This window comes from Dama dama, chromosome 1 (genome assembly GCF_033118175.1).
Source record: "Dama dama isolate Ldn47 chromosome 1, ASM3311817v1, whole genome shotgun sequence".
In the NCBI taxonomy this organism is placed as follows: Eukaryota; Metazoa; Chordata; class Mammalia; order Artiodactyla; family Cervidae; genus Dama; species Dama dama.
The window spans coordinates 63,930,534-63,953,984 of NC_083681.1; the positions used below are offsets into that span (position 1 = coordinate 63,930,534).

A 23,451-nucleotide genomic window follows, 5' to 3' on the forward strand; every position below is an offset into this window, starting at 1 on the left:
GGCCTGGAGAATTCCATGGACTGTATAGTCCATGGGGTCACAAAGACTCAGACACAAATGAGTGACTTTCACTTTCTGATGATTTGATCAATTTTATAAAATAATTCCTATTTGTGCCTGGTAATATTCCTTTTCATACTATTCATGGAGTTCTCAAGGCAAGAATACTGAAGTGGTTTGCTATTCCCTTCTCCAGTGGACCACGTTTTGTCAGAACTCTCTGCCATGACCCGTCCGACTTGGGTGGCCCTACACAGCATGGCTCATAGTTTCATTGGGCTAGACAAGGCTGTGGTCCATATGACCAGTTTTGTTAGTTTTCTGTGATTGTGGTTTTCATTCTGTCTGCCCTCTGGTGGATAGGGATAAGAGGCTTATTGAAGCTTCCTGATCACTACCATTTTGCATATTGGGTTCCTTTATGTGGTCAAAACCAGGTGTATTGTGAACTGCGGTTTTGTTCAGTAATGAAGATGGGTGCTTTCCATCCAATTCTTTCTCTTCAGTTATTACTGGTTCTTTTAAAATTATCTTTTTCTTTTCATTTGCATAAACAGCACTTTTGTTTTTTTTATAAATTCAGGTTCCTTTTCTGACTTAGGTTGCTGAGACTTTGCAAACCACTTTTGAGAAACATCAAGAGCCCCTTGTTGCAAGCATGCAACTGAACCACAACTATCTGCTTCTAGTACTGTGACCACTACAGATGAATCAGAATCTGTTATTGAGGTGGTAGCATGTTCTAGATTTTCTTTTTCTATTAGAGGACTTCTTTCGTTGACTATTTTTTTCTTTTTCATGAAGCTGCTCAGAGTTACTGCATTTTTGCAACTTTGCATGTATTTCAGTCCTACTATCAGTAACTTGAAGAACTTCAATTAATGGTGGCATCAGGGGTATTTTCTCTTTGAATGGAGGGCTTAGGACATCTTCAAGAAACTCATTAAAGTTGTCTTTACTGACAAATAACCTTTCCTCCAAACAATCATTGTTTAAGCAATCATCTCACATGCTAGCAAAGTAATGTTCAAAATTCTCCAAGCCAGACTTCAACAGTATGTGAACTGTGAACTTCCAAATGTTCAAACTGGATTTAGAAAAAGCAGAGGAACCAAAGATCAAATTGTCAACATCCACTGGATCATCAAAAAAGCAAGAGAGTTCCAGAAAAGCATCTACTTTTGCTTTATTGATGCCAAAGCCTTTGATTGTGTGGATCACAGCAAACTGTGGAAAATTCTTAAAGAGATGGGAATACCAGCCACCTGACCTCCCTCCTGAGAAATCTGTATGCAGGTCAAGAAGCAACAGTTAGAACTGGACATGGAAGAACAGACTGGTTCTAAATTGAGAAAGGAGTACATCAAGGCTGTATATTATCACCCTGTTTATTTAACTTATATTCAGAGTACATCATGAGAAATGCTGGAAAAGCAAAAGCTGGAATCAAGATTACTGGGAGAAATATCAATAATCTCAGATAGGGAGGTGACATCACACTTATGGCAGAAAGTGAAGAATTGATGTAAGTGATGAAAGTGAAAGAGGAGAGTGAAAAAGTTGGCTTAAAACTCAGCATTCAGAAAACTAAGATCATGGCATCTGGTCCTGTCACTTCATGGCAAATAGATGGAGGAAACAATGCAAACAGTGAGAGACTTTATTTTTTGAGGTTCCAAAATCACTGCAGATGGTGACTGAGCCATGAAATTAAAAGACGCTTGCTCCTTGGAAGAAAAGTTATGACCAACCTAGACAGCATATTAAAAAGCAGCGACATTACTTTGCCAACAAAGCTCCCTGTGGTCAAAATTATGCTTTTTCCAGTCATCGTGTATGGATGTGAGAGTTGGACTATAAAGAAAGCTGAGTGCTGAAGAATTGACGCTTTTGAACTGTGGTGTTGGGGAAGACTCTTGAGAGTCTCTTGGGCTGCAAGGAGATCCAACCAGTTCATCCTAAAGGAAATCAGTCCTGAATATTCATTGGAAGGACTGATGCTGAAGCTGAAATTCCAATACTTTGGCCACCTGATGCGAAGAACCAATTCATTGAAAAAGACTCTGATGCTGGGAAAGATTGAAGCTGGGAGGAGAAGAGGACAACAGAGGATGAGATGGTTGGATGGCATCCCTGACATGATGGACGTGAGTTTGAGTAGACTCCAGGAGTTGGTGATGGACAGGGAAGCCCGGGGTGCTGCAGTCCATGAGGTCACAAAGAGTCAGACATGACTGAACCACTGAAATGACTAAATATTCCTTATTGCAAATTCTCTTTTGCTTGATGAAAATATAGCCATTCCAGATATCTTTTGCTTGGTGCTTCATGATGTACCACTTTCTGGCATTTTACTTTTAATCTACCTGTGTCTTTTTATTTAAATTATGTTTCTTTAGACATAGTTTAGTTGTGTCTTACCTTCTTATCTATTTTGAAAGACTCTGCATTTTAAGTCAAGTGATTAGGCCAGTTACATTTAGTATCATTATCAATTTGATATGTTTAAATCTACTATCCTGTGATTTATATTCATGCCATGTGTCCTTTGTTCTTCTTTTATCTTTTCCCTTGTCTTGCCTTATTTTGGGTTAAATTATTTTTTTTCAGGATTTAATTTTATCACTAATACTGTTTTACTATTTATACTTCTTGGGCTTTAGTTTTAGTTTTCATTTCTCTTCATTCTTTAAAGTAGATCGAACTTTTCTTCTAGTTTCAATGTCCTTCCACTTGATAAACTTCCTGTATCAATTCTTATAGTGTAGATATGATGGCAATAACAGCTTTGGTTTGCATAAAGGAGATATTGAAATTCATAAAACTAAATGAGATCATCTGAGGTGTTAATGTAAATATAGAAGACATTTTAAGATACATTGGTCATGGTTTTACCAGTGTATCCAACCTGGAAATGTTGGAAACTGCTTTCCTCTTTGTTACCACTGTTAGTACCTAGACCATAATCACTTTCTATGGTACTGACCCTTAGTTGTAAGTAAGAGGGGTTCCTGACGCAGCCCCTACCCTTTGGAAGACTTTACTCTAGCCCTTGTCTGGCTAGGACACCTGGTCCATGAGACCAAAGGAAGGAGCTCACCTGAAGCCCAAATCCTTCCTTCAAGACGATGCTTCTAGACCCAAGAGGTCTTGAACTTGCTTCTGGGGATTGCCCAGCCTTCTTCCCTAGTAAGGACTATTCCTGAGGATAAACTCTGCCCCTGGGAGAGTTAGTCAACGGGCACCACTTTGTGAGAAGTATGGTGCAGCTTGAATGCGTGGGCTAGGATATCTACATTTATGTGTATGCAAGACACTCTTGGTGCAGGATGGAATCAGGGGGAGGAGGGTTCCTGGAAAATACCAGGGACTGGTTTTTCTTGAGCACCATGTTGCAAAGTGCTGGAGTATTCCAAACTTGAACCTCGTCTTCTGTGTCGTTCTCAGGGTTTATTCGTCAAGGTAGGAGGATAGAACATATTTTAATTAACTGGGTATGATTATCATTTACAAATGTTAAATATTTAAAAATATGATGTGTTGGTATTCATTTTAAATTTTGCTTTGATTTTACCTAAGTGTACACCCACCCAAGATACCTTGTCCTCCAACCCAGCATGGTTGGGGCAGATAGCACTTGGGATCTATTCCTTATGGAAGGAGCAGGGAAAAGTTAACCATTTCACACTAACTCCTTGCCTGCAGACCTGGATAGCTGGTGTTATTCAACATGACCAAATCAAGTTACATGGTTAGGGGTTTTTTATTTCCTGCCAGATCAGTGGGTTCATAGTGCTAAGGAAGATTGAAAAGGTCTTGGTCTTGGCTACCTGTCCAAAATGCTGTGAACTTGTGGTTTGGCATGGTTGGTTTTTAAAAAAACTCTTCTCTTGGTAAACCAGTTTGAAGTTCTTTTCTGACGTTATTGCGGTTTCTGGTCTGGCACAATCTGGTTATAACCTTGCCACAGAAGTAAACTGTGGCCAAATTGAGATTTTACCAAGCACAAACCCATCAAGCTGAATAAGACATATTGCTTGCCCTCACGTAGTTTGTATACAGAGATAACTGAATTATAAGATAAACACCATAATTGGAGATACCAAGTGGGAACAAGGAGCAGTAAAATCATTTCCAGACCAAGGGAGACCACAGGGACAAAACCTTTGGGAAAGGAATAGGATCCTGATATGTTGACAGATAGAGGTGGAGGGGGATAAATGAGTGATAAGGACAGATCAGGCAGAGGGAACAAGTTGAGCCCAGATATTACTGTGGAGCTGTTCAGGGAACAAGGATCGGTCCTTTGCTGCTGTTGCAGAGTCGGTGAGAGGGAGCAGTGGGTATATTCACCAGGTGTTTTCTTGTTTCACAGCCTTCCTACCTGGGATGCTCTTCCCACATGCACATCACATTTCACTATCCTGTAGGGCTCCTATCTCTCCTTCACACCACAATGTAATTAAGTATCATGTAATTACATGTTAATATTTGCTCCCCTTTGCTAACATATTCCACAAAGACTGAGATCATAAGATATTCCCACTCTGGGCATGGAGTCTTGCCTATAATAAGCACTCAAAAAGTACTTGGATAATGAACAAATGTATGAATGAATGAGTTAATAGAGAATTGATGCACTCATTAATAATGCATTAATTGAATAATAAGGCTGGAAGCGTGGGTTGCAGTTAGATTGTGGAGGTACCTGAATGACATGCTAATGAGTTTGGACATCATTTGGTAAATAAAGATGTTTTATTTATTTCTTTATTCACACTCAAATAAATATCCATTCAAGTGTTTATTTTGTGTCCGGCATTGTGTTAAATACCAAACGTAAAATGATCATTAAAACACTCTGCCAGGATCTTGCAGAACAGTAGGAGGAAGCAGATAAGCAAATCACTATAATAAAAAATGTGGGAGATCTTTATTAGACGTATGTTCCAAGTATTTGAGAACATAGACAATGGGCTCATTTATTCTGCTTTTGGAGAGGGGGAGAGAGAAAGAGAGAGTGAATGTTACCCAGAAGAGATGACATCTCAGTGAGAAATTTAATGATAAGTGAGGGTTCTCCATCTGAGAAGGAGATGGGAATATGTTATGGAGACTTCTATTTCCAGAAATAGAGGACTGAATAGTGTAAAATCCTTCTGACAAAAAAAAAAAAAAAAAAGAAAGAAAGAAAAGAAAAGAAAAAGAAAGGAGGGGAAAAATGAAAAATGCTAGCTAAAAGGTAAAGTAAAAATATTAAAACAATCTAGCAGATTTTTCAAGAAAGGAACCCCTCAGAGGCTAAATCCAAAGTTGCAATACAGTCCCAGAGAGTTAAGCACTAAATCTGGTAGTTTCTCCAACAACGTACAACCTATAGTGTTTTGTTTGTTCTTGACAACTATCCTGGTAACACATGAGGAGGAAGACAGGACTCGAGAATGCTCAGAGTGGGAGTCAGAATAGAGATTCCTATATAAAATCAGGACCCCAAGAGGGCTGCTCCCTCAGAGAAACAGTATCTAGGAAAACAAGATCCACCCAGTAAGCAGGTTGGCAAGGAGCAAGGTGTATTTCAGCTATGACTCTGAGTAAAGAGAAAAATTGCTTCCTCCAAGAGTTTCTATTCATAAGTAAGTCATCATATGAACTTGGATTCAAATTCATACTACCTGTGTGTTTACAAAAACACTTCAAACCAAATATCAAAAGTAGTTCCTGAGTTCATTCTCTCGAGTAACTGGCAGGAGAAAATACTAATCTTCTGTGGTGGATTGCCATTTAAACCCGAGCACAAGGGACACCCACAGGTAATGTTTTAATATCGTGTAAATAAAACTTCCAATGTACATGAGAAAACAAGCCACAATAAATGAGAAATAGGCCCATATTTGGCTCATGCTGAATAAAAATTAAATATTAAAAGCCTGATGAATGGTAGAGACAAATTTATTTGCAAAGCAGAAATAAAGTCACAGATATAGAGAACAAACTTATGGATACTAAGAGGGGAAGGGGGGTGGGATAAATTGGGAAATTGGGATTGACTTAAACTACTACTATACATAAAATAGATAACTAATGAAAACCTACTGTATAGCGCAGTGAACGCTACTCAATGCCGTACAGTGACCTAAATGGGAAGGAAATCTAAAAAAGAGAGGACGTATACTTATGTGTAACTGATTCCCTTGGCCGTGCAGCAGAAACTAACACAACATTGTAAAGCAACTATAAAAATCAATGAAAATATTTTTAAATGTGATGAATGAATATGATGAGCAGGCAGGTTTGGATAATAATAAAATAGAACTTCTAGAAAGTAAGAAAACAGCAACGAGTCAAAATCCTTATAGAATTAAAGACAGATCTGAAGAAATTGTCTTAACACATTATTGACTGAGGGATTTTTTTTTTTTTTTTTTGGAAACTAATGCCTTCGGTTGGCAATTTACTATGTAGGTGAATATTGAAATGTCTCTGGTCAACGAAGTTTGGGTAACAAAGGACATATTAATACACCTCTGGTCAGTAAGTTGTAAATAGCCTACAGAGATCAAGATGTGTAAAATATGAAAAAAGTATAGAGACACAAAAGGATGTAAGGGGAAATTGGGTTAGTGACACATTGGGAAAAGCTAACATATCTAACTGGAGTTGCAGTACAAGAGAATAGAAAGATTTGTAGAAAGCAATATTAAGAAGACATTGAGGATTAAAAATTTTCCATATCTTAAGAAATAAAGCAATTAGATTCAGAGAGTTCTATTTCAATAAATTACAAGCAGGATAAATATAAAGAAATTAATAGCTAAAATGGTTGTAGTAAACTTCAAAGAATCCAGGAATTAGAAAAGACAACAGGGATTTAAAAAAAAAATAAGGAAAAAGATCTTAAAAAAAAGTTAGAAATAACAAAAGAGGATCAAACTGAGATGCAGCAAAAGCTATGATGATGATAAGACAAAGCTGAAATTGTAGACAGAATGGACCAAAATTATAAATACCAAAGAATACAGATCAACAAAACCATTTATGAAAAAATTACAGATCTGAACAGCTCTGCGACCATTAATGATAACAAATCAAGTGTTAAATTTTACCCCCAAATAAAAAGAAATTTGATACAGATGGTTTTACAAGAAGTTCTATCAAACATATTCAAGGAACCCATCATTTTAATTCTTGTGCAAACTCTTTTAGAGGGTAGGCTAAGAGGTAATACTCATCAATTGATTTTATGAAGCTGGTATAACCATTAATACCAAAACCAGGTACATGCAATATGAAAAAGAGAAGTACAATTAATTTCACTCAGTGTGGAGGCAGTATTTTAGTAAATGACATGAATAAAAATGACATGACTCTATACCATGAATGCAAAGCTGATTTAACATTAGGAAAACAATATAACTCACCACATTAAAAGATTTAAAAAGAACTTATATCTTTAATAGATACTGAACAATAATAGGTAAAATTTAACACATAGTCATGTAAATTTAGTCTACAAGCAAATTCGTTATCCTAAAAAAAAAGTTTATCAAATTAAATCTATAACCTAGATCCTATATAATGGTAAAATCAAGAACAAGACAAGGCTGCCCATCATCACCACTTCTAATGAACCTTCTGCTGTTCATCCTTACAAGATGGTAGGTCAGGAAAAACAAATTTAAAAAAATATAGAAATATTGAAAGACAGAAACACAAATATTACTACTAGTCAATGATATGATTGTCTGGGCTTCCCTGGTGATTCAGCAGTAAAGAACCTGCCTGCCAAGCAGGAGATGTGAGAGACACAGGTTCAATCTCTGGATTTTGAAGATCCCCTGGAGAAGGAAATGGCAACCCACTACAATATTCTTGCCTGGGAAACTCACAGACAGAGGAGCCTGGTGGGCTATAGTCCATGGAGTCTAAAAAGAGTTGGACACAATTTAGTGACTAAACAACAACAACAAAATCTTTGTCTCCCAGAAAACCCAGAAGCATTTACTAATAAATTACTAAAATTAATGAGAACATTAAAAAATGTTGCTGTGTTTAAGTATTTAAAAATTTTTAAAGGCAATATATAAATAATATTATATAATTTCAGAGTAGCAGAGAATGTCTTAAATAAGACACAAAAAGCAAAACCCTTTAAAATCTATTAATTTAATATATTAAAAGTAAAATATGTTCATTGAAGGGCATAATAGAGTGAAATGCCAGCCGCAAAATGAGAAAAAAAAAATATGCTATACATATAATCCACAAAGAGTTGGTAGCCAGATTATCTCATATATAAAGAGCTCACACAAATCAAGAAAATAGATGATCCAAAAGTAAAATTGGAAACTATGCATACGGGTTTTACTGAAGAGGCAACATGATGGCCAAAATCCATGAAAAGTCGCTCGGTCTTATCAGTCATCAGGAAAATACAGATGAAAACCACACTGAGACACCATTTTACTCTACTAGATTGGAAAAAATAAAAACTTTCACAAAGCTAACTTTTGACTAGAAAGTAGAGCAAGCAATTTCTCTCTCTTTTTTTTTCACAGTCTCTCAGGGTAGCTATTTCAGTCGATACCATTTTACTTAGTAAAGATGAAAATGCCCTTCACTAGAGGAAACAGAAATGCTGCTTCTAGATGTATTACACAGAGAAAGTCTTGCTCATGGGCCCCACTAAAACATGGATAGAAGTATTTATAAGTAAAAGTGGCTTCTAAGGGTTTAGTTTTCATAGAAATTTGAGAATAAATAGTTTAAAAAAAAAGAAAAAGATACCAATTGATAGCTTTTGTGTACTGATGACAATACTTCTTACATGGGCTTTAAGGACTGGCAGACTGGGCTTGAATCCTGACCCTCCTGTTTGCTGCATGTTCGTGTCCAACTCTTTGAGACCCCGTGGACTGCAGCCTGCCAGGCTCTTCAGTCCTTGGGATTCTCCAGGCAAGAATACTGGAGTGGGTTTCCATTTTCTTCTTCAGGGGATCTTCCTGACCCAGGGATCAAACATGCCTCTCTTATACCTCCTGCATCAGCAGGTGAGCTCTTTAACATGAGTGCTACCTGGTAAACTCTTTTGACCTTGGGCAAGCTGTTTATACCCTGGAAGCCTTGGTCTGTGCCTCTATAGACTGAGGATATGAGACCTATCTTAAGGATTGTGGTGAGAATTAGATATACTACAGACAAAACACCCAGCACATAGTGATGTTCCAAGGATGTCAACTACTATTATTATTCCTCCATTGAACAGATTGGACACGACCTACTAAAAGGGAAAGGAGAAGAAAGGAGACAGCTACTTACAGAACATTCCCAATGTTTCAGTCATTCTGTAAGAGGAGGACTGATAAAATCTTTAGGGCTGGGAAAACTGAAATTAGAAAAGAGTATTCTCTCCAGGTAAAGTGTGAAGTGCAGGCATGAGGATGTGGTGGAAAAGCACAGACTTAGGGACTCACGACCTGCATCTGAGTCCTGTCTCCACCACGTATTGGATCTGTCATTTAAGCTTCTAGATCTTAGTTTATTCTACTAAAAGGAAATAATAAAAAGAAATTCTAAAAAAAAAAAAAAAGAAATTCTAAAAAGGAAATAATTCTAGAAAGGAAATATTAATAATAATGTACTAGACTCCTGTGAGGATTTGGAGAGAAAATATGCACAAAGGCTCCAATCTAAAAGGTTATACAGAAGTCTTTTGCTTTGTTTTAAAATTTATTTTTATTTGTAGGACAATTGCTTTACAGTCTTGTGTTGGTTTCTGCTGTACAACATGAATCAACTATAAGCGTATATATGTCCCCTCCTTCTTGAACCTCCTTCCCACCCCTCACCTCCATATATAAAAGTCTTAATAGTATTAGCAATACATGTTTCTAGTTTTCATCCTTCTCTTTATAGGATTCTCCTCTCTGAACCTTTTGGGCACCAAGCATTCTTGCTGTTCTATGGTTGCTGCTTCCTTGAGCTCTTCCTCCCATTCATTAAAAGTTACAGACCCCAAGTCTCATAAGTCAGGGTCATGGTGGAAAACTGGCTCATCTGATGAACCTATTTGTATTCATCTATACCCTGCCCACAATGTGGGAGACCTGGGTTTGATTCCTGGGTCGGGAAGATCCCCTGGAGAAGGAAATGGCAACCCACTCCAGTACCCTTGCCTGGAAAATCCCATGAACGGAGCCTGGTAGCCTACAGTCCATGGGGTCGCAAAGAGTTGACATGACTGAGCGACTTCACTTTCACTTTCACTATCAATAGATAGGGACTTCCTAGGTGGCACTAGTGGTAAAGAACTCACTTGCCAATGCAGGAAACATAAGAGATGCCGATCCGATCCCTGGGTTGGGAAGGTCACCTGGAGGAGGGCATGGCAACTCACTCCAGTGTTCTTGCCTGGAGAATCCCATGGACAGGGGAGCCTGGCAGGGTACAGTCCACAAGATCTCAAAGAGTCGGACAGGACTAAACATGAATGCATCAGTAGATAAATATGGATTCTCCCACTCCTCCTCCATCTTGTTGTCATGTTGGCTATTAAGTAGGCATTTTAAAGATGAACCTTCCCTCCAACTAATAAAAGAATTTAAAAAATTTAAAAAAAAAAAGAAAAGAAAAGAAAAATAAATAAATAAATAAATACACTATAGAATGTGGGCTGATAATATAAACAGTCACAATAGCTACACATTTAGGAAAAGTATATGTTATTGTTTAAAGCTCTATCTATATTTATATTTATTGTATTAATATAACATAATATATCATATTAGATTTATTTATACAGTCAAATCTGGATAATGTGAGATACTCTCATAAAAAGCTATCTATTAAGATGTGAGGAAAGCTGAGCACCGAAAAATTGATGCTTTTGAACTGTGGTGTTGGAGAAGATTCTTGAGAGTCCCTTGGACTGCAAGGAGATCCAACCAGTCCATCCTAAAGGAGATCAGTCCTGGGTGTTCACTGGAAGGACTGATGCTGAGGCTGAAACTCCAATCCTTTGGCCACCTGATGCAAAGAGCTGACTCATTGGAAAAGACCCTGATCCTGGGAGGGATTGGGGACAGGAGGAGAAGGGGACGACAGAGGATGAGAGGGCTGGATGACATCACCGACTCGATGGACATGAGCTTGAGTAAACTCCGGGAGTTGGTGGTGGACAGGGAGGCCTGGCATGCTGCGATTCATGCGGTTGCAAAGAGTCGGACACGACTGAGTGACTGAACTGAATTGAACTGATTAAGTTATCTCACTGAAAAAATAGCAAAGATAAATAATTTGTTATCTTTTGAAACAAATTACAATATTGCAATGTCAAATTAAGTCTTCCTCTTTACCTGAAAAGTGGCTTATTGGGATTTTAGAAATTATAATAAACTGATTTTACACAGCAAAAAAAAAAAAAAAAAGATGAACCTTCAAGAGGGAAAGTCCTTTAATGAAAACACTGATAAGTGCTCAAAATTTTAGGTGGTCATGGCAGACAGTTGGGTGAGATTCAATGGATCAAATAAAACTTCACATGATACCCCTGAGGCATCTTCTTCATTGATTCATCACGTCAAACTTCTCAATCTCCAAGTAAAGTTTGATAAAGCTTCTGGAATAAATAGGTACAGTTTCAGACATTGATATTAAAGATCAGTTACAAAGATGGTATCCTACTAGCATTTTATGCTGCATGAAGAACTTTTGTATCTGTTGTCACATTTGGTCTTAATATCAGTCCTCAGAGAAGGGAAATAAGATGGGGCTTTCGACTCCATTTTGTAGATGAAGAAGGTGAAGCACAGAAGTTTAAGGAAATAACTTGCATAAGATCCTACATCTCCTTAGTGGCTGAGTTTAACCACACCTTTCTTGGGCTCCACCTCCCTGTCTGGTCTCTGGAGTACTTGGTCACACCTACCACCTGGGCCATCCAAAAAAGGATGGTGGGTGTGAGTTGCTAGGACCAGTTCCTCCTGTTAGTGCTTGGTATTCCTAATTCCTGGAAAAACTAATTGCCAGGGAGGATGGTGGTGAAAAGACCAACAGCCAAACCAGAAGTCTAGAAAACTCATTGCAGACTGCTGGTCCTCATACATCCTGATACATACCAACATGGTATGACAATCTGGTTACTCTGGATGCAGAAAGACCAGTTTTCCATCATAGGCTGAGAGCAAGTGGTGAGGGCTACACCTGTATCCTTTCCATCTTCCCATCCCATAGCCTTCTCAAAGTTTTTCCCATGGAGTGCAACAGGTGGTTGCCCCTTCCACTACCAACTTTTGAAATAATAATTAGCCAGTCCTCCTAATGACTTAATAATCATGCCTTGCATGTCAAAGAACCTGGTATTTTCAGGTCCCTTTCATAGTCATTAATTACTTCTTCACCCAGCTGCCTGGAGCTGTAGGTCACCTCAATCACCTTCAGGATGTGGCTTAGTCACCAAGACAGGCCATGGATCTGCCGAAGTTCACCCAGCAGTGCCTATAGCTCAGTCACCCCACCAGTCAGTGGAAATCAAGTTTATGAAGTCAGCCCTGCTCTCATACCTTCCTCCCCAGGGTCCAGTGCTCTCCTACTGTCTAACTCCCCATTCCAGTTATCCTGGTAAAGCCTCCCATTCAAACTTCTGTGTCCTGATGCCCTGAGGGCCATGTTAAATAATGAGGCCATCCAATGCAATAATTTACATGAATGCATTACTGGTTAATAAGCCTTACATTATTCCCCCACAGGTATGTGCATCTTATTTTATTTATTTATTTAGGCCACACTGTGGGGCATGTGGGGATCTTAGTTCCCCTACCAGGGATTGAGCCTGTGCCCCTTGCATTACGAGTGTGAAGTCTTAACCACTGGACTGCTAAGGAAGTCCCAGTATGTGCATTTTAACAGACGATATTCTGCTACTCTGAAGCTTTCAACCACAGGGATGAAGTTCTAATGGTAGAACTCTAGGCATCAGTAGACAAACCACGTCAGCAATGGAGCTCTCTGGGCAGAAGTTCCTCACACAGCCCCACAGGCCATGTAAACATGAATTTTGTCCTGGTGCGGCCTCATTCCCCTTGTCTTGCTTGGACTTGGTCTAAGAGGAGCAACACATTTGGATGCAGGTGTAACACATTAAGAGCCAGAAACTGGGTCTCCCTTAACCTTAATTAATTCCACCTGACTCTACATCCCTCAGACAGCCAAGCTGTGTGCCAAACCAACCTCTACCTGGTATGATCTGGACCAGCCCAGCGTGAGGTGCCAGATTTTGGGAGACTCAGACACATGACTCACAGTGGCTCAGTGTGTGCATGTGTGTGTGTGTCTTTGTGAGTGCTCATGCACACATGCACGTGTATCTGTGTGTGAGGCAGGTCAGCAAGGGTGACACCTACCCAAGTCTTTCCAGCCAGGAGGCCTGTGGGAACCCAACAACTGAAATCTAATGAACTGCAGATGGATGACAATGATAGTTGAATTTCCTCTAAATCTATTCTCAACTTTGTGTTCTAATGAGGAGCTTGGGAGGTGCAAGCACTCAGTTGTTAATTCCACAGTATTTACAAGGGGTTGAGGGGGAACTGAGTGGTTGCTGGAAGATCTCTTATTTATTCTGAAGTTATTAATATCAAAAAGGAATTGACCAAAGCTAGAAGTTAAGAGAAACAGGCAAAAGTGGAGGTGACTACAGTTTGGAAAAGCCATCTTGAATAGTTGTGATTTTCTTGCAGATCCTTCTCTGAATGGAAGATTTGGAGCAATTTATCTGGGTGGAAAAAATTGGCCCTGAGTTAGTGCGGCTGATGAAAGAAGATTCTGAAGCAAACTGTCTTATCCTAGACTAAAAAAATATCCTGTGGAATATTTGCTCTCTCTTCTTTTTCTCTTTTAGGGAAGCACTGACTTTGGGTTGTAGATCAAATAAATTTGGGTTTTTATAAATTCACCCCTTCCAAGTTATATACATTGATTACATGACAATTCTCCAAGCCTCTGTTTCTTTCTGTAATGATTTGGCAGAGTTTCTGTAATGATTAAGCAAGACAATAATAGTTATGATTCTTGTTTATGATATGATCATTGTTAACATGTATTGACTATGTTTATATTAGTAGTACTAGTTTACAAATACCCTTGAGTTACAGAGCAGGAAACTAGGGTTCAGGAGGTGACATACAGGTACTTAATAAATATTCATGTTCTCAAGATAGCATATGCAAAGTCATTCTATTCTGGTAAAATTGAAAGGTATTTGTGTGGAAATAAAATGGAAAGGATATTGTAAAATACTGTGATTTATCTAGGAGGTAGGTCAGTGCATAAATTTTTTCTTGTTTAGTAACCTGTATCTTCTAAAATGATTACCTATTACATTGTTAGGATGAAAAAAGTCATCCTTCACCACGGGGTAGAGGGTGTGGGTGGCAAGGATTAAAGGCTTCGCTCTCACCTACCGCCTGCGTCATCCGGGGCGGTTTGGGCTCAAAACCCTGTTCTGTTCATTTAGCAAACCACCACCACAACCACATATGAGCTACAGCCTTGCAGAAAAAATTCAGAATTGGGCACTCACTGTTATTTCTGCTATATGTGTTTTCCTTCTTTCACTTGCTTTTTAGCTTAGAATTACAAAGTGTATCAAAATCAGTAATTCTACAAAGCACATTTGCTCTCTTTATGTACACATACATACATACACAAAAGCCTATTTATTCCTTCCCCACTTCTCTGAAGATGGGTTCTGAACATTTGACCAGAGTTCAATTATCTGTGACATCCACGTCTATATTTAGGGCCCAGAATTTTTAGCCTGAGAAAAGAAGATCTGGACACATCAATCTCACTGCCTTGGATCATAGAAGTATGAATTGGTAAAAGCATCTGGGCATTGAAGAGGTGCCTAAGACCCCTTTGAGGACATGGGAACATGATTTTGTTTGAGGTCTGATCTTGGTACCATCTTTTTGTCCATCATGGTTAACCACAGTATCAGGGCAAGTTCAGAGCATACAAAGAGAGTTTTTGTAGAGGCGGGCTCTCTCCTTAAGGTACAGTATGGGCATCTGGTGAGTGGGAAAGTCATCCATGCAATCCATGGGGTTGGCTTTAGTGGTAGGAGAGGAGGCTGGGAAGAATTCTCCTGCAGCCCACCTGTCTGGTTCTCCCACCCTTCAGGGCAGGTGACCCAACCACAGCCAGGAAAGACATGGCTGGTAATATTAACAATGGTACCCTTCATTAAATTTTAAACACCTTAAATGTTATCATACATAAGCCTCTGAACAACCCTATGAAATAGGCATTATTGTTAGCAGCTTCTTTTCACAGTTTAGGAGTTGAGGTTCACAGAGGTTAAGTCACTTTGCTCATTATCAAACAGCTAAGTGAAAGAGCTGAGCCTCAAACCCAGGTCTGTCTGATTCCACAGCCCCCGTGTACTTTTTCTAGCAAGTCAGCCAGTCAAGTCTGCTTCAACCTCCCGTCCTGCCTTGTGTCTCCCGAGGCTTCACTCCTTTGCTGCAGGCACCCACGTGCGGTTCCCTGAACACAACAGGCACAGATTCACTGTTCTCTTTGTGTGTGCTTGACCCTCAGCCTGGAATCCACCACCACAAAATATACTAAGTTATAAATAAATATATATACATATGCATAGATATACAATTTATATTTATGTATATATAGTTTTTAAAACTCCCCATGGGAAACAGAAAAATAGTCCTCCAAGGACATCCATGCCCTTTTCCTTGGAACCACTGAATAAGACACCTTGCGTGGCAAAAGTGACTCTGCAGATACAGTTATGACTAAAGACTTTGTGATGTGGGGATTGTCCTGAGTTATCTGGGTCGTCTCCATATGATCACCATGTCTTTAAAAGCGGAAGAGAGAGAAGAGTGAGTGTAAGGGATAGTTAGGGAGTTTGGGTTGGACATGTACGTACTGCTCTATTTAAAATGGATGACCAACAAGGACCTGATGTAGAGCACAGAGAACACTGCTTGATATTATGTAACAACCTAAATGGGAAAAGAATCTGAAAAAGAATAGTATAGGTACAACTAGGGGGCTACCCAGGTGGCTCGGTGGGTAAAAAATCCACCCGTGATGCAGATGTAGGAGACGCTGGTTTGATCTCTGGATTGGGAAGATCCCCTGGAGGAGGGCCGGAAATTCACTCCAGTATTCTTGCTTAGAGAATCCCACTGAAGGAGTAGCCTGGCGGGCTACAATCCATGGGGTCACACAGAGTTAGACCTGACTGAACCAACTGAGCGTGCACACACACAGGTATAACTGAATCACTCTGCTGTACATCTGAAACTATCATAACATTGTTAATCAACTATCTTCCAAAATAAGACAAAAAGTTTAAAAAAAAAATAGAAGAGAAAATCAGGGAAGTGGGATGTAGAGCCATGAAACAAGAAGGACTAGACCTACCACTTTGCTGGCTTTGAAGTTGGAGGAAGGGACCTATGAGCCAAAGAATGTAGTAGTCTCTAGAAACTGAAAAGAGTTCTCAGCTGACAGCCAACAAAAGACGGTACGGCAGTCCTACAACCCCAAGGAACTAAATTCTGTCAGCAAACTGAATAAGCAGGAAATGAATTCAAGATTGTCCAGAAAGGAATGTATCCTGCCAACACTTTGGTTTTAGTTTAGTGGGACCTATGTTAGAAGTCTGACCTACAGAACTGTAAACTAACACATTTGTGCTATTTTAAGCTGCTAAAGGTGTTGTTATAGCAGCCATGGAAAACTAATATACTTTCATAAGGTGTTATAATTTTATTAGAGCACGTGGGTCACTGTAGCCACTGTAATTGCTTGAGCATGTGTATTTTCTCTTGCTAATCTTTTATTAAATTGGCCATTTTAACAAAAATCTTATCCATTTTTATATTTTTCTCCAGAGCCTCAAAGAGCACCTGAATTCTATTGCATTGCATTATCTTCTGTACTACCTGAGTGACCACAATGTGCCAAGCATCATCCCAGGTTTAGAAACAGGAAGTTGTCAGCAGGTGAATCAGCTGGGTACTCCACAGATACTCTGGATGCTAGCTCCTTCCAGACACATGGGAAGATTGCATCTTTCTGCCTCCTTAAGTTCAGAGTGGCCAAGAAGTCTGAGCAAACACTTTGTCCCTCTCTCTTTTCCCTTCATGTGCTACCTGGTAATGTTCAAGATGGCAGTGATCTGGCAGCCTGCATCCCTTCGAGATTTTGATGTTTAGAGCCAGCCAAGCCCACAACGGACATGTAACAGAAGCAAAAAAATAACCTTGCTGTTTCAGCATCTGAGATTTTGAGGTGGTTACCACTGTGTAATTTAACATCCTAATGGGTAAAATCAGTTTCTGCCTTTCAGATTGTTACTATTTGTTGGGAGGGAAATAAATATTTGCATAAATAACTATTATACTATAATACATAGTATGAACAAATACTATTATACCATTCAGTCATGATGGGATTAATTGTACATGTTAGTAGTTCAGTGTGTGTTCTTTCAGACTTTACACATACATTCTCTCACAAAACACTTGCAAGTATGTCTACTAAAAGAAGTGCCTATTTTTAAAAGAGTAAGATCATACTGTATTATTTTGTCATTTGACTCTTTGGCATTGGCATTTTGAGAAAGGGCACTTCTTAGTTCCCTTTCATGACAACTTAGAAGGTGGACATTGTCCCTTTTTAATAGATTAAGAAACTGAGCCTGAGAGATTAAGCCAAGTTTTCCAGGTCACACAGGTGGAACTGAAATTTGAAGCCAAGTCTCTCTGGCTCCAAAATCATTGAATAGCACCATATAGTCGCCAAAGCAGGACACACAAACACCTTATATGTATGAGACAGCACATGCTGAGTCACACCAGCGCCATGATTGCATGTGTTCCAAGTATTTTGAGTGAAGAGCTCATTCTGAGGCCCAGGGCAACAGAGGAACGGCTTCACAGAGATGGTGGGACTGGACCCGGCCTTGGAGGAAGGGCAGGACTTAACTAGATGAAGGGGAAGGCATTCATTCATCCACTCGTGGTGCATTCATTTACTCAGCAACTCTTTATTATCTCCTCAGTGTCAGGCAGTCTAGGTGGCAGACACAGTGGGGACACAGCCTCAGATGTGGGGATGATGAAGAACAAAAGACAGCTTGGGCTTGAAGACTGAGGTGGAGAAACATGGGTGATAAGGCAGAACAGGTGGATAAGGAAACAGCCAGAGGAGATCTTGGTGCCCTCCTCCACCACTGCCCAAGAATGACCTCAAGCATTGGAAGAATGTTTAATATGACCACAGGCATTTAGGAACACAACTCCTACTCCAAGATTGCTGAGAGATGATGGAGCAGAGAACGGAGCAAGGCAGAAGATTAGAAGTTACGATTTTCCCTAAACCTGATTTCACTAGCCCGGAACTTCAGTTTCTCTCATCCACGATTCTCTAGTCCATTGCTGGGCACTCCGTGGGACCCAAAGGAAGGGACACATAGCACCTGACATGGCTAAAAACAATAGAGTCATCCACAAGGCAGTATATGGTCGCTGCCAGAATGGGGGCTCCCAACCAAAAGCCAGAATGGTGGAAAAGCAGCCTTTTGCACGAGAAGTCCACAGACTTCTCAAATCCTGGCTCTGTTCCTTCATGGGTAGGGCAGACAAATCACAGAGTTCAATTTCTGCTGTTGAGAAAATAGATATAATAACATCTGGCATGCAGAACGGTAACGAATGGGAAACAACGTGTATAGAAAGTTTAGCAAGGTGTCTGGTGTATAGTAAGTGATCTATAGCTGAGACTGATGGTCAATGTCTTGCTCTGAGAATGAGCAGTTAATTTGGGGCAGATAGTGCCACGTTTCAGGGATGTGAACACGGCTGTACCTAAGCCATAAGCTAATTGGAAGGCATGTGAAATGCAGCTCGGGACTGTGGGGGGGTTTCCAGAATCTGCCCTAAGGAAAGGCTTTGTCTACCAGATGGCTCCTGATGGGAGACGCCCTCTCTGTGACCTCCCGGCTTGATGCTTGGATGCTTCTTGCAACAGCACAGAACAAGCCCTGACTCACCAACTTACGTGGGTGGCTGGGACCCTTGCGGCCACAGCCAACAGTTAACCTCCGGGCCACCTGCAGCCAGGTGTGCTCAAGCCTGTGCCACAGAAACGATAGACTGTAGGAGCGACGGATGCAGAGAGGAGGCTGCTAGGAAATTGTGCCTCTGGGGAAAGCGTCTTTCAAGGTTTACCCTTGGCTTGCTGAAGCCCTTTCTTTCTTTCTTATCCTAGATACTCAAAATACCTTTTGGTGGATTTTCTTTTAATTGCAGAGCAAAGCATTGTGGAAAACAGAGATAAGCAAAAAAAGAAAAAAGAAAAAGCCCAACCAACCTTTACTCTACCAACCCAGAGATAACTGCTCTTAACTCCTGATATATTCTTTATCAATATTTTTGAAATACATGTAGTTATATACACACACATATGCATGAATGCACGTATACATATATAAAAATAGTATATATCATAAATATCTTTCTACATCAAGGGACACGTTTCTCTTACATAATTTTTAATGGCTGAATGGTATTTCACTGAGTGAAGGCACTGCCCCAATTTTTAATTGGGGAAATACATAGGTTATTTTGAACAATATTAATTTTCTAGCAGTGTTTCAGTAAATATCTTTAAGATTCTCTCTTTTCTCATATCTTTCATTATATCATAGTTTCTAACAGTGATACTTCATCTCATTTATTATTTCCTAGGGATAAATTCTAGAGTAATGTTGTTGGGTCAGAAAGGGAATGTATTTTTTAAGCACAATGGCTCTTATTTTGGTTGGATCCCTTTCTCGTAGTTTTACTTACTGATAATGAAAAATACCTCTGGGAAGCAAAGCAGAAGTGAGTGTTCTATCTTAATGTTACTGAGTCCCTAGCACAGGGTTAGTGTCCCAAATAGCCACATGAAAGCAGTATTTCCCTTATGGCTTTATTAGCAAAATAAAAACAATTATTATCGTTGTTGTCATTGTTGCTATTGCTGTGATACTATCTTCTGTACTGTTCTCCTGCTCTGAGGTCCCCTCCAGTTGGTCTCACGAGAGGGGAGCGGGCCGTTTTCTGGGAGCTCCACCGACTTCCCTTGGAGCATAGCACAGAGGTTCTGGTACATTCTTTGTGTGAGCAGGTGAGGTAAGCTTTTCCTGAGCCTTCAGAGCCCCTCAACTCTAGACAATAGGTCTTCTATGCTGTTTGCCCAGTGACACCTGCAAGAGTCCAGTGTTCATTGCTGTGCCCTTCTCTTGGCAGACTCATCTATTGAGTTTGGCGTCTGCTGACTAAAGTAAGGGAAGCTGACCTAGTTGAGGAGAATAGCTTGAAAGAAAAGTCTTAGTGTTGCTATATGGCCTGAGGCCTCCATGTGAACCTGTCAAAATAAATACACATGAATTAATCATCCCACACCAAAACAAGTCCCAGCATTGAGCACAGTACATGGCACACAGTGCCGGCACCTTTCCACAAGCATTTGCTAAGTGAAAATGGATGAAGGACAGGGTTAATTATCTCTTGCTTTGTCTTGCGACAGATGGCATGTCATGTACGCAGAGCCAGATATTTATGTCTCCAGGAATCCTTTCACAAGAGAGGTGGAGGATCACGCCTCATATGTGGAGTTAAATACACATCTATTCTTCAACTTTTGGGCAAAGAGCAAAATACATGGATCTAACAAGTGCCATAGAATTTAAAGCAAGGAAAATGATTGGTCTGTCAACTATAAATTGTGTGAGAATATAGTAAAAATATTTTCAGATATGCACGTTCTCAAAAATTCACTTCCCAAGCATATTTCTTTGGGAAGCTACAGGAGGATGTATTTCACTGAAAAGGGGGAGTAAATGAAGACATAGAATCTGGGATCCAGGGATCCAGTCGAGAAGGGAGGTTCAGAGGATTCTTGTAGTGGTAGTAGTGTTAGTCACTTAGTCGTGTCCGACTCTTTGCGATCCCACAAACTGTAGCCCATCAGGCTTCTCTGTCCATGGGATTCTCCAGGCAAGAATACTGGAGTAGATTGCCATTTCCTTCTCCAGAGGATCTTCCTGACCGAGGAATAGAGCCCAGGTCTCCTGTGTTGCAATCAGATTCTTTACCGTTTGAGCTACAGGGAAGACTCAGAGGACTCTTGGGATGATGATAAAAGAAAGACTGAAATACTAGCAGCACAGCAGAGTGAAAAAGCAACTAATCCAGAGGGGAGACGGACCAAGGGTCTCCGTAAGGGATGTAGTCCCAACAAAAGAAAATTGAAACTTTTAGATGATTTTGATTTCATTGAGGGAAGTCTTAAATTCTACGTGAGAATTTGTGAGATTAATTAATGTCAGGTACACAAAACCACAAAGGAAAAATGAGTCAATAGGTAACTATAGGAAGAAATATACAAGAGAAAAAATATAATCATGGTACAGTATGTGACTCATCTGTGAACAATATTTTTATAGATGTGATCAAGTAAATAGTTGATATTAGGTTAAGGAAAAACTAGTGCAGTTCTCTGTGAATGAATAGAGGTGGGGCAAGTGTGTGTGTTGTGGAGGGACATGGGAGGAGCTAAAGAAAAGTGTTGTAAAGAGCTGGATGCTTATCTTTCATCATAGAATGTCAAAAGATAAATGTCTGAGGTTGAAAAATCAAGAATCAGCAGTATAAGCATGCCATTTCAAGATAAAGAGGTAAATTCCAAAGAAACAGCTAAAAAGGTTAAATGTCATTGCCTTTGGGGAGAACAACTCAAGGGCAAGAAGAAGTAGAGTGGAAACTGCTGTTTTCCATTTTAAGACTGACTTTAAAAAAACTAGGTACACAAATGATTTTTAAAAATTAAATTAATATAAAAGTGCCCGAGGATGAGTAACAGAGGGAGTTAATGCAAACTTCTTTTCTTTGAGGCTCTTGACAGCTAAGCCTGTTTGTTTGTTTTTTTTTTTTTTAAATAATATTCCAACAGTTGCTTCAAGGACAGTCACAGAGGGAAAGGAGGAGCTGAGAAGGTATAGCTCTTCAACACTTTTTTTGGTTTAATGTGTTGGGGTTCCTGGTGAGATTTCACTTATATTAAAAACTCAATTATTTTAAAAACATTTTTTTTTGAAGTTTGAAAGCACAGACCTAGACTCACCTTTCTAGGGACTAGATTTTTTGATTGTCCAGTGGGTCCTTGTATCAAGCCCAGGGGCTCCCTGACCAGGGGTAGGAGAAGGACCTCTCTCTCACCACTATGACCTTGAGTTTTGTTTTGGTTTTTTTCCCAGTGGAAGACAATATTCATGATGCCCTGTTTACTTTTATTTATTTATTTATTCCCTTCTGGGACCAAAGACCTTTGTGTGTGAGATGAATGCTTTGGAATTGAGAATGTGGTATGATTCCAAAAAGAGACAGAACTAATAGACAGACGTAAGACCCTGAGCTTACGGTCAGCCTCGGTGTCCCACTGCCATACCTGGCTGACCCAAGCCACTGAGAATTCAGACCTGGGAGCACAGTGATGTTGCTCTTATAGCAAAAAAGCAAGCAATCATTGCCTCTTTGTACCTTGTTAGGCACTGTTCTACGCCCTTCACGTTACTGACGCCTTTAATCACCCACAACTAAAGGTGCTATTACTCTTCACATTTTACAGATGAGGAAACTGAGGCCCAAAAGTGATAAGTTGCAAGGGCCAGGGAGAGGATTTAAACCCAGAGTTCGTGCTGTCGGTAGCTTCACTCTTTTGACCCTCTGATTCACACACTTTAATATTCTTTTCCTCACAAGCACCCATATATCCTTTCATGGAGACTTTCAATGACTCTTTCAATCATCTAGCTTGTTTTTAATTAAGTTGGAGTTTTGGCAAACATGAGACTCACACAAAACCAAATCCGGGAGAGAAATCCTTCATTGACAAAAAATGCCTGGCACTCACAAGCAAACCATTTGAAGTCATCAGCAGCAATTGGATACCCATGTTGTAATGGTTTGGAATTAAGAGTTTAAGTCTCACACCCAAGGGCTGACACTCAGAGAAATCGTTCACTAATCTCTGTGTTTGGTGCTACAGTGGGGAGGTAGAGAGCTGGCTTTCTCCTGGGGAGGCCATGTGGAACTCTCAAAAGGTCCCCCTCACAGCAGGAATCCCTTTCCAATCCAGCCCCAGATAGTCTTGAATCGGATGTACCCAGGCACTTACTAAGGGGTGCGGCACTGTGGATGGGCTTGGCAGCTGGGGGAGGGAGGCAGCAGGAAGTAGGCTGCAGGTGGGCCCTGCCTCCGTGACCTCTTGGTGCACCCTCCATATCCCTGTCTCTCATTCCAGCCTCAATGAGACTTCTTTGTATTTCTCCAACCTGCCAGGCCTGCACCTACCTCCGAGCCTTTGCACCTGCTA

At 40.0% G+C, this 23,451-nt stretch overlaps 1 pseudogene; it reads right to left on the reverse strand.

Annotated features, from left to right (window-relative positions):
• Nucleotides 1-336: 336 nt before the first annotated feature.
• LOC133061480 (protein kintoun-like) overlaps nucleotides 337-23,451 on the reverse strand; it is a 96,606-nt pseudogene continuing 73,491 nt past the window's right edge.